We start from the raw sequence: 20,199 nt of genomic DNA on the forward strand, positions 1-20,199 counted from the left end.
TGAACAGGGAAAAGTGAAATTTTCTTCCAAAGAGAGAACAAACTTCCTCTCATAGCAGCAATAATTACGCTTTTAGAAATTCATCGGATTGTTACTCTTCGTATGTACTACTATTCCACCAGTCAAAATTCTGCAAAAATCTCCTATACTGGATCCTGTTGCTTCCTCTGATGATTTTGATGTTACAACATGCCTTATCATTTAATGCTCTACAAGATCATTGCATTTGTTAAGCTTTTCATATGACTGAATTATAGTGTTTCTTCTTTTAAATATGGGTAGCCATGTTTGTGAAACTATCTATATGATTGACATCGTTCTAAAATCTCTACCATGTGATTTTGAGTGATTTAAATTATGCAAATCTCTTTCCTGAAAGTTTATTTATGAAAATTTTATATGTAATTTAAACTGTATAGATTATACAAAACTATCTCTAAAAGATTAAAACTTTACTTAATGAGTTTTAAAGAAAAATATAAAAATAAGTGTTCATAATAAATTTGATATTTAATCTATCTGTATTTAAAGGCTAAAGTATTCTTAATATTTCAATATTGAAAGAGATTTTTGGGTAAATTGATTATCTGAAAAATAATTATGGTTACCTTAATGATTGTCCACTCGTCTGTTCCAATTGATTTGGAAATATTCCTAATAAGATCTTGCATATAATAATTGAAAAAAATAAATATAAAAAGCGCAAGTGGTGTATGAGCCAAGATTAATCTAGGCTAGAAGCAGGCTGCCATCCATCGACATGGCTCCTTCCAACCGAGGGTATTTACGAAATTTCAAAATTTATCTGCTTCAAAGAAATTGTACTTCAATATAATTGTGTGAGTACTATTTCTTGCTTGGACTAAAAAACCTTTCTTTATTTAACGGATTTGTTGGCGCTGTATTCCTAAGAACATCTATGCCCTTCTGTTATCTCTTTATTACGGTAGATACCCTTGGTATTTTTGTAAATTTAGTAAACTTTTTAAATGATCCAAAGGGGTCAAATGACTGGTCTATGATGTCATGTTAATACTACTCCATAGCAGTTTTTTTCCGTACTCTCTTTTTGTTTCACCCATTATAAATGTAATATTGGAATTGGCTCCCACTAATAGTCATTTCACACACTGTTTACTACTTCAGCTCTCAATTACATTATTCCAACAATAAATCTTGGCATATACTCTATTATTTTATTTATTTGAAAAGCAAGAAAACAAAACTAATTAAAATCAATATATGTTAATTTTAGTTTTTTTTGTTGTTTTTAATTCTACAATGCAGACAGTATTTCAAAAGATTTTTTTCTAAAAATTATGATCTTAAATATACCTATTTAATTATCAGGCTTTAGAAACTTGTAATGTTAGATATGTCATACTCTCTCAGTTTCAAAAAGATTGTCCTCTTTTGATTTAGTACAAAATTTAAGAAATAAAGAAAGACTTTTGATATGTGTGGTCCAAAACAAGCCTTAGATATTTGTGTGGCTGTAAGTCATCTCATAAAATTAAATTATTTCTAAATATAGAAAGAGAACAATATTTTTGAAATAGACTAAAAAAGAAAGGAAGACAATCTTTTGGGGCAGAGAGAGTAATATTTTTCTTTTTTTATAATGAAAACTTGTTATGAAGAAATTTGAGATCTCATGTTTTCAACCAAAAAGACATGTATAAGTAATCCTTCAAAAATAAATAGCATAAAAGTTTATTTATACCTTTCATAAATATTATAATTGTTTTAATTGGTTTCTTTTATCGCATCAAGGAGAAAGAGGGCGTAAGAAGAAAGAAGAATACTACGCTATTGACGAGTATGGACCCTTCGCTTTAAACATGGAAGGTAGAAAGCTGATCAAGTGAGCTAGTCTTCAATCACAATTCAGCAGGGAGTCACAATAAAAATTGCAGGAATAACAAAATTTAATAGCTTTGACTCAAATCATATATTTTTGTAGTAAGAAATCATCTAATATATATAAATAACTCATTCAAACTAAGCAAACAAAAAATTACAGTTCGGAACTCATAAATTTAAAAGGCAAAATATATAGATAAACACTTAAATCTGGCATCTACTGTCAGTTGAACGCTCCAACTTACAAAATGAACATAGACACCTTCAAAATTTATGTGTTACGTCAACGTCGATGTCCACGAGACACAGTGAAAAACAGTTGACTCTCTATTTGTTTATTATCTCAATGGTTAAAAAAAAATGAAATTTTTTAAAAAAGTCCACCAAAAATTATATTTTTCGGTTATTATTACTATTGATTAACAAAGAGATAAAATTATAATCTTTAGGCAATAAAATAAAGTTGGTTAACGGTAATACAAAGAATGGGTCTTTTGGTCTCATAATTAAGTTTGAGATTAAATTTATAACATATTTGGCTTGATGGTATAAATTTGTACTAGAATAAATTATACTATCAACCAAAAACAATATTAATTTAATCCAAACTTAATCCCAAACATACCATTTACTTCATCAAATTTGAGATAATTTTATTTTCTACCTCTCAAGTGGATAAATTAGTCCAAAATTATAATTTCAATACTATAATGCTGAGATAATTTAGTGCGGGAACCAAACGAGCCCTTATTGTTATGCGGCCATTTGTGTAATTTAGCCCCTTAAATCTCACGCCCAAAATGGCCATTTGTGTACTAAAGGTGTATATCAAGGCTATTGAGCTGATATTTGGTGAAATTGAAGTTTTCGAAACTTTGTCAAATTTGGAGTTTTTATTCAAAAGAGGTAAAATTGTTTGTCAAAAAGTAATGTTATTTGTATATTAGATACTCCCTTCATCCCAATTTACGTGTCACTTTTCGGATTTCAAGATTCAAATAAGTCTTTTTTTGCCGTAATTTTTTCATATATCTTTTTATATATTTTGAATTGTCAATTATTACAGCTTCCACACCTCTCAAGGTAGGGGTAAGGTCTGCGTACACTCTCCCCTCCCCGGACCCCACCATGTGAAATTATATTAGGTATGTTACTGTTGTTGTTGAATTGTCAATTATTGTGCACTCTACTAGAAAACAAGGAATAAGCGCCGGACAACAAAAATCGCATGCTAATCCCATTTAGCTACGAAATAACTACGGATTATAAGAAAATTCAATTAACTAGGAGCTATTAAGCGACGTACTAGCTGAGGATTACCGATAAATTCTGTAGCTAATTCCATGTTTTCTAGTAGGGATTTTTACCGTAATTTCTAAATATGTAAATTTATTTTTAAAAAATTAAAGATTTCATGTCCGAATTATGTAAATTTATTTAAAAAAATTTAAAGATTTCATGTCCGAATTTACGGTCAAATTTAAACTGTTTGGCTCTTGAAATCCGAACTGCGTCACATAAAGTGGGATAGAGGGAGTAGTATTTTTTTTTTCCCACCCCATTTAGGAGGATTTATAGTGTTTCCACACTTCCCCTCCAGTGTGAATCGAACCCAGGACCTACCGATCGTGGGTGGAGGTGCTTAACCACTGAGTCATCCCTCACTTGTCAGGGAGTAGTATTGTATCATAGAAACATGATTTTTATATTTATTTATTTTTTGGTTTTTCCTATGCTATTATTTTGAATTTTGGTGTTTAGTTTTAGGGTGTTTTAGTTAGTTCTTACTTTTTTTCTTCAGAACCCATGTGTCTATACTAGTTCGCATGTACTTCGATTAATTTCGTGTTTTCGCCTCTGTTGGGTTTTGAACTTAAGATCTCATGTTTCCCGACGCACTTCATTGATCACTAGGCTATATCCTTCACTGATTTTAGTTAGTCGTTATGTTAGTTTTAGATTGGTTTCATTTCTAGTAGTAGCTGTAGAAAAAACGGTTAATTTTTTTTTTCGGGAGGTGTTAATATTACCACTGTCTAATCTATACTTCGAAGTAAAATAATCTATACTTCGAAGTAAATGATTAGCAGTGACTCCCACCTTATTTGGATTATTTTGGAGTATCTCTTAAGTGAAATTTCCTCCTCGGACATGCTTCAGACTCGTTAAACAAATATCATTTGCTCATAATATATATTTATATCTCTGATGTACGGCCAAAATCCAAGGCCAATATGAAGTCTAATGTGTATATACACTACACCAATAGAGGCTTTTAATGGCAATATATTTACTTTTTAACAGCAACACTTATTGCCACAAAAACATTTACCGGCAATTGATTAAATACCATTAGATCCAGAGTCGCTAAAGTCTTTATAGGCATTTACGTTGAATGCTGATAAAGATCCATTTTATTGCCACTAAAAATAATTACTTTTAGCAGCATTTATTTAATGGCATTTATTATTGCCAGTAAAGCTGCCTTGAAAAAGTGACATCAAACTTGTTATGCAGCTTTCGTTATCGCTACTTATAAGTACTGCAAAATGCTAAATCTTTTCTTGAATGACAATCACTTTGAATAGAAGCCAAGCCATTTTCTTTTTCATATTAACTGCGCATTTTATTTCAATCTCCAAAAGGCTGTAACAGTTGGTTTTGAGGGGGTTGAGCGCAACACATCCTTCATAGGCTAATTTGAAGGCTAGCACTGCCACCCTTACACAAGAACTGGTAAATGCAAGAGGGACAAGAATATGTATGAATATCCATATCCTAAACGTTAAAGTATCTAGCCTATAGAAAGAGAGCGATACAAGGAATTAAAGTGGATCAAGGACCAATTCTTCTTCTTCCTTCTAGATATCTTTATAGCTGGTAGCCCCATTTGTCCATGGCCATCTGCATAGTTCAAATATCATCTGGAACCAGGGATGCTAGTTTGTCCGCCACTTGGTTTATTTCCCTAAAGCAGTGCTTAATGTTGAAGTGGTCTGTTGGAGAAGCTCTTTCAGCTTTTGGACTTCCTTAAAAATTCTCAGCGGATGCTTTTAGAATTAATGATGCTGTCCACTATCAGTTTCGAATCACCTTCAGCCATGATATTGCTGTGACCATTATCCAGACACCATGACATTCCAAAGAGCATAGCCGGTGCTTCTGCGCAGTTACTTGTTCCGTTACCCAGGACAAGGGAGAATGCCATAATAGAAGCCAAGCCAGGGAATTATGTTAACCTCAAGAAAGAGTAAACCTTGTATCAAAGATATCACATTAAAAAAAGAGTCTTGAAAATCAGAGATTTTGTGCAAAACTAGTGTCCTAATTATAGCAAATCATGTAAACCAATATAGACAAAGGAGTGATACATGATATAACAAAGTTTCTCAGCTCCTTTTCAAGCTTGAAATAGGCATCTCCAAGTCTCAAATTTCCAATGATCTGGCATATGTTGATCACTTAAAACATTCTAAGTTCACAGCTTTGAAAGAGGTAAAGCCGGCAATAATCAACCATTTTGTAATTAGCAAAATCCCTCAAGCATATTGGCACAAATTTGCAGCTCTTTTGAATTCCACACACAAGTTAATTACCTAAAGCTTTTGAATTCACAATGCTCAGGAATGCAGAAGGGGGAGGTAAAATTCTCATTTAAGAATGCTTTGGATTACCCCAAATTGGGTAGCCTTTAACTTTTCCCTGTAAAATCAACAAACATATGCAACATTCAGAATCCAAAACACAAAAATGTTGTTATGTTCACTGGGAAGCAGCATAGCAGAACATTGCTTCTTAAGTTAAAACGGTTAAGCACGGATAAATCCTTAATATGTTCAAGATTACCTTAGAAGCAGAAGCTATGAGGGTACCACAACGGTGTTCTTCATGTCTTCAAGACTGGGTTTCATGAAGGGCTCATCCTAATACAACATGATAGTTAGAAAAGTTTGAGCACATTACACAAAAATGCTTGCCGGTGCATAACACAATCACATTCGCCTTTTACATTTTCATATACTTTGGGTATCAAAAATGTTTTCTAATAGATTCATAATATGCCGGGGCAGAATCATCTTTTGACCTGAATGATGGCAATACTACCAGATAATCTTGTAATTCTTTCATTCAAGATATTCTTTTGGAAATTTTATTCTGTGTTCTGCAAAAATCAAATGACAATCAACTAAAGAGTTGTCTAACTAGTTTACGTTCTGCAAGTTTTGTATGGTGACCAATTTCTAGAACATGATTCACTAGAAAAGAAAAAAAGTACAGAGGAAATATCTTACCTTAAAAACTTGACGCACCTCCACTACTGATTTGAGACTGTATGAGAATCTGCTAACAACACACTGTGATTAGATATGTATTGAATCAATCTGTTCTTGAAAGTGGTGAAAATTTATTAGCAATGTATACAAATAATACAGACTGTAAGCAGAACATTTCCAAAGAAACAAAATATAATAGCTCATACTTCCTCTTCATGGACGGCTATACCAGCCCTCTTGTCTGTTAGTGAGAAATTCCATAGATGACATCTCAGCCTCTAGGAAAAGACTAAAAGTTACACTTATCTTCTTTGTATGAGTGCAGTCGACATCTGCAATGGCTGGCAAACATGACCACTAAATATTCAATCTGAAATAAAAGAAAATGCCTGAATATTAGCCAGAATATTTATATAGTAGCAAATAGCTAAAAATGATTTTGAGTTATGAACTATATTATCATTCGTTTCTTGTGATTATCCAGTGTATAAGATGATGGAAATATGACATAGCAATTAATTTCTTGAAATGGTAAATTTTGCCAATTTGAAATGGGATATATCCAAGAAAAAGCTGGTCAAACAAATGAATATTGGAGACTGCTTTCTAAAAGATGGAAACTTTGCTGAAGGAGCATGTAGATCTTTTTATCCCTTGAGGAAATTGTATAATACGAAGATTTAGGACAAGAGTTACAATATTCTGGATGTGCAGAAGCTGATGTGACTGATCTATATCTATTCACCAGGTCTTTAAGGCAGTGGTACTACAAATATATACAGATAAAGAAAAAAACACATCATATGGAACTGCTCAAAACTTAGGTTGACCCATTCAATATTGAACCTCAAAAATGAACCATATGCCCAAATCCTTCAAATCAATTCCAATTATCTACCAAAAACTGATCAACTTTCCTTTTAAAACATCTCTCTAGCACCCTAACTCCTGGCGTTAGTAAACGAATACAACTTTATACAACATCTAAACTTGTAAAGGCTTGCACGCCACATATATCTCCCTAAATGTGACTGCAATTAACCAAGCATTTCAGCTACTTATCCACTTTCTTTATGAATTCTTACAGTGAAGTATTCAACTTTATAAATTCATCACAACAGTCTTAAAAGTAATTTGACATGGCCTGCAAGCTCCATTACTAAATCTTAATATGTTTGACAACTAAATGTCCCCCTGCACCTAAGCAAGAAATGGCTAAAAACTGCCTCCACCAAATTCATGTGACAAACTTTCTAGTTTTAGATGTCCCAAATATGTTTGACATAGTTTTACACTATTATAATTAATTTCACATTGTTCAGGAATTCACTTCACTTAAAAAACCAAAACTAAAGCATGATATGTAACGCTCATATTATTGCAGTAACTTCAATATTTTATTCTACACAAACAGTATAATCACAGGACAATTTGAAAAGCATATACAGATGGGTTGAGTAGAAAAACAAATCTAAATTGTGTATCCTTGTATTATAAAACATGAAAAGGGATATTTTAAATTGACTATGAGATGGTTAAGATATATTTCAAGGAAAAACTTCCTACCTTGGTACTTTGCGACTTCTTCTCCATTGTAGAAGAGTTTGAATGTAGGGTATGAAGGGATATCAACTTTGTTACACACTGGCTTATCTGTACCACAATCAACTTGTCCCACCTCTATCTCATCCGCCCCTTCCATCACTTTCCCTACATCATCCCAAAGTGTTCGCAGGTTCTTGCTGGGAAAAGTTTCAGAATTAGCAAAACAGAAGAACCTTGTGAGGAAAATATAGCAATGAACGTATCAATAATTAAAATTGTGAAATCCTATGAATTGAAATCAGAGGTAAAAGTTAAAATAATTGTCATACTCTCCATATTATCTCACGCACTGTAATGATATAACGACTTTTATAGGCAATATGCCTGAACTTGCAGTGAAGAGGCAAGCCACATCTACAAGTTTCTCTTTTTTTGACAATGTTAACATTCTATATATCCACAGGTATACTGTACCATAAAAGTATAGTCCCCCAACCAAACTATTACAGATTATAGCAAAAAAGTGTCTTCCTATATTACTAGTTACATATTATCCAAAACATCAAAGATATCTTCTGTTTCAACTAGACATTCCTGCTTACACCAAAAATAGTAGAGAGCTAAACAATTCATCTTCAGCTTCTGTATGTCACTATGTTTATCTTCAAAGCATCTCTGATTTCTCTCTTTCCATACAGTCCACCATATACTTGCAGGGACAACCCTCCATCTCTCCTTCTGATTTGACAAAAGACCTTCTCTGTCCCAACTGCTAAGGGTCCCCTTTGTATTACCTGGCATCACCCATCCAATTCCCCTCAGGTTAATGGAGATCTTCCAGATTTGGTATGTCCATTTGCAATGTAAAAAGAGATGGTTGGCTGTCTCTGATTGTTCCCCACATAAATAACATCTAGAACATAGATCAAAACCCATTCTTCTCAGAGCATCAAGGCACCTTTAGCAATTTAAATTTGGAAACTCAAGAGAATCCTTCATGGATCAAGTGGGATATAGAATTCAGATTTTTGTAATAAGAGTCCAACATAGCAGGCTGCCTTTATTATTTTTTAAAGAGTCCAACATGCAAACACTTTTCTATAGAGACTAGAAGCTTATTTTCATCTACCAGCCATAATTTACATGTTCCCCCAACTGCACTGATGGATTACTCAAGGGGTGATAGTTTTACATGGTCTAAGTTGAAGGGGTTTGGGGTTTTTATCTGCGATAATAATAATAAAGTTAAACTACCCACAAAAACAGCAAAAGAGGATCTGTACAGTAACTCTCTGGAAATTATTAGACAAATTCTACCCATATCGTGATTTGATAGGTTTTCAGGTTCTGAAAGGAAAGAGGCTTCTGTGTGGAACTAGTTTTTTTATAAATGTGAGTTCCCCATGCTCAAAAGTATAAGAAGTAAATGAAAGGGATTTGGCGGTCACCAAGGTAAATACCAAATAGAAAATCATTCGGAGCATGAGGTCAAACCACTCAATTTTCAGTCTCAAACCAGGCAGCGATTCCTTTTTACTTTTTTAAGGTAAGACTTACATATTTCCTTATATAAAAAATAAATTAAGAGAGAGAGAGAGACATACATATTTATTGAAATGGTAATAATTGTGGGTAAGACATACATATTTAAAAACTACACAAGAAATAATGTAAGTGACAACTTTTTATTTTTGAAAATATCTATGGAAAAAAACGTAGTCGAAGAAGAAACCCTGTGACTCCTAAAACAGGAAGTATCGTATTAAAAACCAGATGGAGTACGTAAGGGCAGCGCGGTGATTAAACAACTTAATCAACCATGCTAAGTTCATCATGATATTTAGAGTAGCTATCTCTCCTGTTAATAGAACAATAAGGCTTTCCGTACTTGCATAGTGTTGGTTTGGACACCCAAATTGTTGAAATCTTCCTAAATTGTCCTCACATTGTAGAACCAAAAAAGTAACTAATGGACAGAATTGCAAAATTGAGCTGAGCATTAAAACTGTGTTATTTGAATTGAATGGATTGCCCAAGTTGATAGCTATCTGCTAAACCAGTGAGAATTGCAAAATTGAGCTGAGCATTAAAACTGTGTTATTTGAATTGAATGGATTGCCCAAGTTGATAGCTATCTGCTAAGCCAGTTCACATGGTAATTACTAACTACCCACATCCCAGTAGCCTGCAATACAACCCCCCACCCCCTATCATTGTCCCACTACATAACAACCCAAAACTTCTTACTGTCTCTTCTTTTTTTCTTTTGACCGGCGATCCACCACTAAAAAATCTTGTTTTACCTATGGGATTTACAGAGGGACGTCCCTCAGTACTAGGTGCAGGGCACGTAGGCAGTTCGAGCCTCGGTTAAATAACCGAGGGAATCTCTCAGTAAATACTGATGCCCCCCTCTACTTTAGCAAGTCAATATTAACCTTAACTAACTGATGGCCGTCTCTCGGTAAATATAATATCAATATTATTTGATTTCTGAAAGTACCGTGAAAGTCCATAGGTATATTTAATTTTTCCTGAATACTGTTTCAGAGGTAAAATGCCGATGAATGACCGAAGAGGTCCATTGGTATTTACCCAGAAATTCCCGCGGTTACTTTTACCGAGGCTCAAATTGCCTACGCGCACCCTGGGGATGAGGACTATGGGTCTGGGAGTGATGTGGATGGGAGTGGGGTGGTGGAGGGAGAAGGGAGAGAGACAATTAATATGAAATGTCACTTCTTTTTTTTTAAACTGGTAACTGTATTATATATCATATGAGCAAAACAGTACATAGGTTGTACTGAAACCATATTTACAAAAGTACTCCAAGACTCTACTGTTCTATACCTATATTGAATCTAAAACATCAATAATGCATATCATCTGAGTAAGACTGGTTACACCAAAAACAAAGCAATAAAATACAATTCAACTTGACCTTCTGCACTCCATTCTCTATACTATCAAAACATCTAGAGTCCCTCTCCTTCCATATTGCCCACCATATGCTGGCAGGGATAATTCTCCATCTGTTTCTGTTCTTTGCCTGTAAACCTGCCTCCGCCCAACTCTTTAGGACCTCTGAGACCTTGCCAGGCATGTCCAGGATATACCTTTGAGATTTAAGAATATTCTCCCGAGCTGTTGTGTAAACTTACAGTGTAGGAACAGATGGTTAACTGTCTCTGTTGTTTCTCCACATAGGAAACATCTAGAGCATAAATGTATCCCCCTTTTCATCAAATTATTCTGTGTCAGAACTGCTTCTTTAGCTAAAAGCCATACAAAGCAGGATACTTTATGTGGAATTTTGGGTCTCCAAATGTGTTTCCAGGGCCAGTAGTCTGTTGACTTGATTGATTCATACTCCTACAAGCTGAACTAACTTTAAACACTCCTTAAGAATACCCCTTCCTTTAAGTGACCTTCCATCTAACAGATCAATGATTCTATCATGGTACTTTCATGCTGTACAAAAATAAAGTTTACACCAGAATCCTAGTAAACTAAGAGTCTAAGACACATAAACTTTAGCGTAGCCCTTCCTTCAAAGTATTGATTGTCATTGTTCTTAATTTGATATTGCATTCATCAAATATCCATGTACATAAACCTGCAATGACTTTCCTAAAAGAGATCCAACAAAAGAAAGCGTGCAATACGCTAATAATGGTAATTAGCATGATATAAAACGTGCTTCAGATTTTCCTGCATTTGACCAATAATAGTTGCCACCTAGCCCACAATCAAGCAAAGATATATGTATTACTAAGAGGATTTTCGAAGAGTCCGAGCAATATAGAATATGGAAACACTCATTTCTTACTTTGGCAAGAATACTCCCTCCCTCCCAAAATAAGTGTCGGTTTAGAAAAAAAATTGTCCCACAATAAGTATCACTTTAGGAATTCAAGACAAAAAAGTGGTAATTGTTTCCAACTATACCCTTAAATTAAAGAACTACTTCTTCTTAATTGTGCTCAATCCTCAAGAAACATCTAATTAATAGGGATAACTTAGTAAATTATAACTTGTATTTTTTTAATGGGCGTGAAATAAGCTAATCTACACTTATTTTGGACAGAGGGAGGAACCCAAAAAAATCGAACAAACAATCAAATTAACAGACACCCAGATCAAATTCAGATATCAGTACTCAATAACTAATGAAATATGATCTTGTAAACAAAATACAACTTATTTTGTATTTGACTGGAATACTAAATCTTGAAATAATCAGAGTACTTATTAGTGTGAACAACTTTAAGAGTACATAAAACATTAAAAAAAAAAAAAGTACTTATCAACACCTTTTTACCACACACTTGAACTGCTTACTATCAGTTTCAGCACTATTATCTAAATAATTGCTTACTTATATGAATGTTTCAATACTTATGCTAATCAACTACTTTAAATTAGCTAAGCCAAACAGGGTCTAGTGCTTACTAGAGTACTGATATATTAGAGATATAACCACATGAGTATATTACAGACTCCCTAGTGTCAGATAATCCTCAAGTACAGAATATTTAAATAGTATAGATCCAAACAGAGCATTCATAGTAACTGAATACAGCCGACCCGACCCGACCCCAACTAGCTTGGGATTGAGGTGTAGTTGTTCTTGTTGTTCCTAGCCCCTAATCACATTACACACAAAAATAAATCCGTGAAACAATTAGGAGCATCATAAGGACACTTGCACTTGCATCTCATGTTATTCCAACCCAAAATAACATGTAACGAGTCCCTAAATAGACTATGTTGCTCGAACTCTCCAAAAATGTTGTTGCACCCGTGTCCTATCCGTAAACGATGAACTACTCCCTCTATCCCAATTTATGTGACACTCTTTCCTTTTTCGTCAGTCCTAAAAAGAATAACACTTTTCTATATTTAGTAACAACTTAACTTTAAACTTCTCATTTTGATCCTTATTGAAATAATTTATAGCCACACAAATATCTATGGCTTGTTTTAAACCACAAGTTTCAAAAGTCCTTCTTTCATCCTTAAACTCTGTGCCCTTCATCTAAATTGGGATGGAGGAAGTACTACATTTGGAGGATCTGACATTTTTGAAGAGTCCAAGCAATATAGAATATGGAAACAAACATTTCCTACTTTGGCAAAAATAACCAAAAAAATCAAGCAAATAATCAAAATTAACAGACACCTAGATCAAATTTACATATCATCACTCAATTAATAATGAAACATCATCTCGAAAACAAATGACAACAGTAAAATAATAACAATTAAGGGAAAATTTCCAAATATATACAGCCCAACATAAAATATTACGCCACGTAACCATTTTAGTTTATACAATATTATACCTGAGGGAAAGCATTCTACATGATTTGTCAACCTTGTATAGAAGTGTATAATAGTGCACAAAAGGTGTTTATACACAAATATGAGCTAACCCGGGCAACAAACTCAAAATATAGGCTACGTGGCATAAATATTTTCTCCCAGTAGACATAGAGCGTAATTTTCCCAAATGTGGGAACACTCCTTTCAAACTTTGACAAAAATAACCAAAAATTAAATCAAGCAAATAATTAAAATTAACAGAAACCCAAATCAAATTTACTTTAAAAACTCTAATATGTTACGGATCACATAAACCCTAGTAGATCTAAGAACAACAAATTAATTAGTACTAATAAAAGCAATTAAAACAAAAGTTTATTTACCTTGTCATTAAATGTATCGCCTGTAAGGGTAATAACTTCAGTTTTAGCAATATATATAGAACTCAAACAAAAAAATGCTAGACAATAATAAGATTAAGGGCCTTTTCATTGCAACCCACATTTTTCATTTTGAAAATTGCTATGAATTTGAAGGTGTTATTGTTCAATTGAAGATGATGGGGAATTGTTATTATTAGAAGGGGAAAAAGAATTAAAAAGAAGGGGTATTTGGGAATATTTCTAAAAGTTTGTGGACCATTTTGCTTGTATTGCTTCTTTTGTGGGTGAACTTCAAATTTGGAGATTGTTCCCATTATTTGTCCTTTCTTTTGTTTAACAACTGACCTAGATAGCCGTCCACCCGACCTCTTAAATTAAAATAACCAAAATAATATATGTAGGAACCCCTTATAATCTATGTATAAAATACGTATAATCTTATATGATTAATATATAATACTATATGTATATCGGTTAGGAAAAGTAAATAATAAATTTAACCGGCTACTTGTGTAAAAAAAAAAAAACAGATATACATGAGTTGTTATTAATACAAGCATTTAACTTATATATATTAATAGTGTAAAAGAAGTTCGTTTACCTTGTTATTAAATGTATCGCCTGTAAGGGTAATAACTTCAGTTTTAGCAATATATATAGAAATCAACAAAAAAAAATGCAAGATAATAATAAGATTAAGGACCTTTTCATTGCAATCCAGATTTTGATTTTGAAAATTTCTTTGAATTTGAAGGTGTTGTTATGTTCAATTGAAGACGATGGGGAATAGAAAAGGGAAACGGAATGAAAGAGAAGGGGTCTTTGGGAATATTTATAAAAAGTTATGGACCATTTTGCTTATATTGCTTCTTTGTGGGTGAGCTTCTTTTGAGATAATAACTTCTGGAGGACTTTTTAAGCAAATGACCATTAAAGAAAATAAATACTAAATAGAGATTAAATGATTATTTTTTAGGGTTTTGCACCATTAATGTTGACCACCATTAATTAGATTTACAATACCAAAAGTTATTAAAAAGCACTGATGGTTATCTTCTTAAATCAATATTGACATACCCAAACACATAACACACCCATAGGACCCACAACCATAGCTAGATGTTTAGCTACTCATAATAAAAGCATTAATAAATAAAGGATTCATAGCTTACAATGATTCAATTGAGTAAAAACAAAGTGTCTTCAATGCTTCACCAAACAGAATTTCTTCTTCTAAAAGCCAAAAGAAAGTCTGCTCTAGAGAATATTTAATGATGTGCACAAAAACCTAGACAAGAGTATGTATAGGGGAGGACAAAAAGTAGAGAAAATAGCCTAAATGATAATTTGCGGAGACGAGAATGCGGCCGCAACAGGAGTATGTGGCCGCATTCTGATCGCATTCTCTGATCTTGAAATCTTCAATTTCCACCCCCGTGATTTATGCTACCAACTTGCATTGCAGCATTCTGGAAATGCGGTCTCATATCTCCGTAATGTTGCATCTCTCACTTTGGTCCATCTTCCATTGATCTACTTGGACTTCAGGGATGCGACCGCATATCCAGTATGCGGTGTCGCATATATGTCGCAATTTGGTGCATTTTTTCCAACTCACTGGTTGCTAGGAGTATGAGTATGTGGCCGCATTTGGCTTTTGCGGCTCCGCATCTCAAGTTCGCAGTGCCGCATACTCCTCGCATTTTGGTGAAATTTGGCAACCTCTCTGATCAGTGTATGATGTCCACTTGCGACTGCATCTAGAGTTTGCGGTGCTGCAATCTACTCCGCATTTGATGATTTTTGCTCTCACTTTATGTCTTCGGACTCACACAACCTGAAAACACACGAAAACACTATAAAAATAGAGATTAATACTTGAAAAGACTCCTAAAAAGTATAAGTAATGGAGGTAAAAAGTCTCAAAATCCACGACTTATCAATGACCATTAAAGAAAATAAACAAATAGAGATTAAATGATTATTTTTTATATTTTTTGTCAGGATAGTTTTTCAATTCAAATATTTTGAGATAATGGCCAAAAACACACCTGAATTATCATTTTTTTTTGTGAATTTCTTATCTGAACTATTAGGTGTTTGCATTTTCTACCTAAACTATCACTAACTATTTATAAAAACACATATCGATTAGTATCTGATGGTGCGTGGTGTACATTTTTTTGTGTTTAAAAATGGTACCAAATGGCACTCCACTGGATAATTAAAAGAATTAATTAGAAAATTAAAAAAATAAAATAAGAGATAATAGTCAAAAACACATATGAAGTATCACTTTTTTGCGAGTTTCTAGCACCCAGATACTAGTCGAGGTGTGTTTTGATAAATAGTTGGTGATAGTGTAGGTCGGAGACACAAACAATTAATAGTTCAGGTGTGTTTTGATAAATAGTTAATGATAGTTCAGGTGACAAACGCAAACCCCTGATAGTTAATAGGAAACTCACAAAAAAGTGATCTTGAGGTGTGTTTGACCATTATCTAAATACTTTTTTTAATTAATTTTGCATCATTATTAGTATGTTAAATGTAAATCAAGTAATGTTAATAAGATTGGTCATTATTTTGCTTTGTATTTAACTTATATACACTAACAGTAATTCAAATAGTTAATAATCTTAACTTTGAACTCTATCTTGATAAATTTGTGAAAGAAATTATGTAAAATAATAATAATATGATCAAGAGTTCATGGTGAATCTCTATTGGCATAATATATAAACATGCTTTCAAACTTAGCCTCAGTGGCAAGTATGTCCTCCAACTTTGAGTGTGCACAAGTAGACACTTCAACTTGTATAAAGTTGAACATGTAACACAAATGTTGATGTGGCACATAAATTTTAGCGGTGTCTAGATGATCATTTTGTAAGTTGGAGTGTTCACATGATAAAGTGGAGACATATTCAGGTGCCTACTTGTGCATATCCAAAGTTGAAGGGCATACTTGCTAGCTGAGACTAAGTTTGAGGACCTGTTTATGTATTATGTCATTTCTATTTGTTTATTTTTTTTTCAAGGGTTGTTAAAAAAATGAAAAAATAAAAAATAAGTCCATCAAAAATTATATTTTTCGGTTATTATTGATCACCAAAGTGATAATAATATTACTCCATCCGTTTCAATATATTTATTTACTTTTCTTTTTAGTCCGTTTAAAAAAAAACGTCACCTTCTTTTTTTGATAACTTTTTAATTCCAACTTTCCACGTGACATGTTTAAGATCACAACATTAAAGGACATTTTGGTACATCCTACACATTTTTAATTTAAAGCCACGAGATTCAAAAAACTTCTTTACTTTCTTAAACTTCGTATCAAATTAAAACCAAACAAATATTTTTAAACGAAGGATGTAATATTTTTTTAAGCAGTAAAATTAATTAAGTTTGGCAACGTTAGTAGTACAAATAATCTATTATTGTTATTGCATGTGACCATTTGAGTTCCCGCCTAAAATGGTACTTTTTTTACCGGCGATACAACCTTCCCAGATCCAAAAGTTTCAATATCTCAAAAAAAAAAAAAAAAAAAAGACAAATCAACTAGCACTTATAGCATATTCAAAGGTGTATATCATGCTCCTCCCTTAATCAGATGTCTCGGTTTCGAGCTCTGGGTATGAAAAAATATAGGGAGCACTTCTTCCGAATGGACCTTACGAGCCGCGAATCCGGAATAATCGGGCTCCAATACGGATACCAGACATCGGATGAGAAACCAAAAAACAAAAAAGGTGATTTATATCAAAGTTTTATTGGGTTGATATTTGGTGAAATTGAAGTTTTGGAAGCTTTGTCAAATTTGGGGTTTATCTTCAAAAGAGGTAAAATTATTTGTTAAAGAATAATGTATTGTATCATAGAAACATGACTTGTATTGTTTTGTTATTACTTTTGTTTTTTCCTATGCTTTTATTTTGAACTTTAGTGTTTAGTTTTAGGGTACTTTTAGTTAGTTCTTACATTTCTTTTCATAACCGTGGTGTCCATACTAACTCGCATGTACTTTGATGAATTTTGTGTTTTCGCCTCTGTTGGGTTCCCAACGTACTTCATTGGCCTCTAAGCAACACCCTTGGGTGATTTTAGTTAGTTGTTATGTTAGATTTTGATTGATTTCATTTTTGGTAGTAGCTAGAGGTTCTTTGAGCTGAGGGTCTATTGGAAACAGGAGACATTCTTAATAGAAGGGTAAGGTCTGCGTACACTCTAACCTCCCCACACTATCACCTGTAGGATTACATTGGGTTTCTAGTAGTAGCTATAGAAAGACTTAAATAAAAATTAGTTTTCTCCTAAAACAATCACCCGTTATTCCTGCGAGTTTTTGCTAAAGTAGTGAAGGTGCTTTTAATCGCTCAAAATAAACTTTTCGAATAAACCGTAGGTAAAATCATAATAACTATCCAACTTTGTCAAATAGAAAAAAATAATGGGTAAAATCTAAAAAGAGTAATTAAGAACGACAATTAACTTAAAAATGGCAAATGAAGGCATATCGATAATGTTAATTAGTTCCATAGAAGTTATTTTGAATTGCGTTACTTTAGTTATATAGTAATATGTAACAACAACAACAACATACCCAGTGAATTCCCACAAATGGAGTCTGGGGAAGGTAGGATGTGCGCAGAGCTTACCCCTACCTTTGTGGGTAGGGAGGCTGTTTCCGATAGACTCTCGGCTCGAGAAAAAAATAGGAATATGCTAATTATATAGTAGTATGTAATTAGTGATTTTGTCAAGGTCAAAAAGTTTGTTATTTAAAATTAACAGCTCAATTTTACCCTTAATGACATGACTTGTTTGGGCTCACTTGATATAAAAGTTAATTAATTTCACTAAAATATAGAAAATGAACTGATATATGAAACTTCACCACCCCTCATTTAATTATTGGTAGTTAGGGCAATCTTGGTATTTAGAATTTATTCAGCTTTTGTGTTATAGACTTCATTTATTTCGTGAACTACGTATTCAGTCAAATACATTCACAAAAATGAGACGAAGGGAATATTAAATTAGGTGGAGACAGTCCCCCCAACCCAAATAAATATGGCACTATTGCGATATTAAACTTATGCAAATTGTATCAACTAGTTACTCCCGTCTTCAGTCCTTGCTTCAGTAAAAGGAAAAAAAAAAAAGAAGCTATTTCTTAGTCTATATTTTGTAGTTTTAGCAAAAAAGCATATCACTAACAGTTGTCGATAAAACAATGGTTTATTGTACCTTTACGGGATAATTCTGTTTTATTATATGCTGGATGTTTATTTTTGATGTCATAATCATATCGATACTGCCAAGTTGGGGCTGTGCAGCTCGTGCAAAAAAAGAAAGAAAGAAAAAAGAAATCCTTTTCCGCTTTCTTTGAATTCGTGTTACTTTTTTCTTTCAATATATATATACAAAACTTTCTGCTTGATGCCTTATCGTGTCATGTCCTTATGATCTACAGTTTTCTATTGGCGCAATTTAGGAGTGGGCGTTCGGTTTTTCGGTTCGGTTTGGTTTTTTCGGTTTCGGTTTTTTGAAAGTGGACACCGAACACCGCACCGAATTAATTCGGTTCGGTTCTGTTTTTTGAAGTTCGATTCGGTTCGATTTCGATTTTTCTAATTCGGTTTTCTACTTGTAAAATGGCTACTTCATGCACAAGAAAGCTAGAGGAGAACTGAACATGCACATACTTCATTATCCCATAGTGATAAGCAGCACAATGGCGTCTGCTTTTTGCAGCCATGGGTAGGCAAATCTCAGCCTCCTTTCTGTGTGGAGCGACATGGTTAGCAGGTGAGTTTGTTTTTTCTGCTCTTGTGCAATTGTACAGAAGAGGCAGCAATGATGATGTTTCACTTTCTGGACTAGCTGAATATGGACATTGGACAATTTGACTTGTATCTTGGCCTGGTAAATCAGTGGATGGTTGGCATTTGAGATTCTCTCTTTTGCCATCAAGATCATATTTGAGCCTCAAATTTCTGGGAATCGAACTTGGGCACTAAATTTTCGGTATTTTCGGTTTAACCGAATACCGAAGAACCGGTGAACCGGAACCGAATACCGAACCAAACATCGAATTTTTTATTTAAAAAAAATCGAAACCGAATCGAAAAACTGAAAAACCGAACTAATTCGGTTCGATCCGGTTTTTCGGTGTTTATGCCCACCCCTAGGCGCAATATACAATTTCTCATCTGTATTAGAGCAGATTTTAGTATCCCTCTTAGAAAATCGTATCTCACAAGGCAGCGGTAAGGTCTGCGTGCCCTCACCAGACCCACTTGTAGAGCTATACTGGATATGTTATTATCTTAGAAAATCGTATGTTAGAATACCACAATATTCTTCTTTTTTGGTATTTAATGTTCCCTTATGGTGATCCTTTCGAGGAAAAAACTTGATTAAGTACTTCGTCAAAACTATTTAATTATTAATGTCATCAAGAAAAATGCAATAGTACTAATTAGTGTCATGATCCAAATCTGATAGGTCGTGACTCACACTCGGCAACTTAATCTATTCTTAGGACTATTTCATTTTATGAGGAGAGAAAAGAATTTTGAAAATGATGCCCTTTTCTTTTGTACCACTGCCAGCCAACTAGCCAAAACAAGACAAACGTTGTTACGGTAGAAAACATCTCCACTAATATTTTCATTTATCCTTATCTCTAGCAAAATTTTGAAAGTAGAAAAACAAGTACTAGAACTGCTAATGTGCTTGAAGGAACTCTGTCAAGAAACACTGAGCTAGAATACACTGGATCAATAAATCCTGTATAG

General features: G+C 33.6%; 1 long non-coding RNA gene across 2 annotated transcripts; it reads right to left on the minus strand.

Moving 5' to 3' along the window:
- Positions 1-4,462: 4,462 nt before the first annotated feature.
- On the minus strand, positions 4,463-13,682 carry LOC132600743 (uncharacterized). 2 transcript variants are annotated; one of them, XR_009567302.1, is made up of 6 exons: positions 13,391-13,682; positions 7,704-7,879; positions 6,344-6,507; positions 6,156-6,245; positions 5,710-5,786; positions 4,463-5,565 (listed from the first exon to the last, which is right to left on the minus strand). It is a non-coding gene; the product is annotated as an uncharacterized LOC132600743 (long non-coding RNA). The 2 variants fall into 2 exon arrangements; XR_009567301.1 differs by having other exon boundaries at positions 6,156-6,204; positions 13,391-13,675.
- Positions 13,683-20,199: the final 6,517 nt, after the last annotated feature.

The sequence above is a fragment of the Lycium barbarum genome, chromosome 6, assembly GCF_019175385.1.
Source record: "Lycium barbarum isolate Lr01 chromosome 6, ASM1917538v2, whole genome shotgun sequence".
NCBI classification, from domain to species: Eukaryota; Viridiplantae; Streptophyta; class Magnoliopsida; order Solanales; family Solanaceae; genus Lycium; species Lycium barbarum.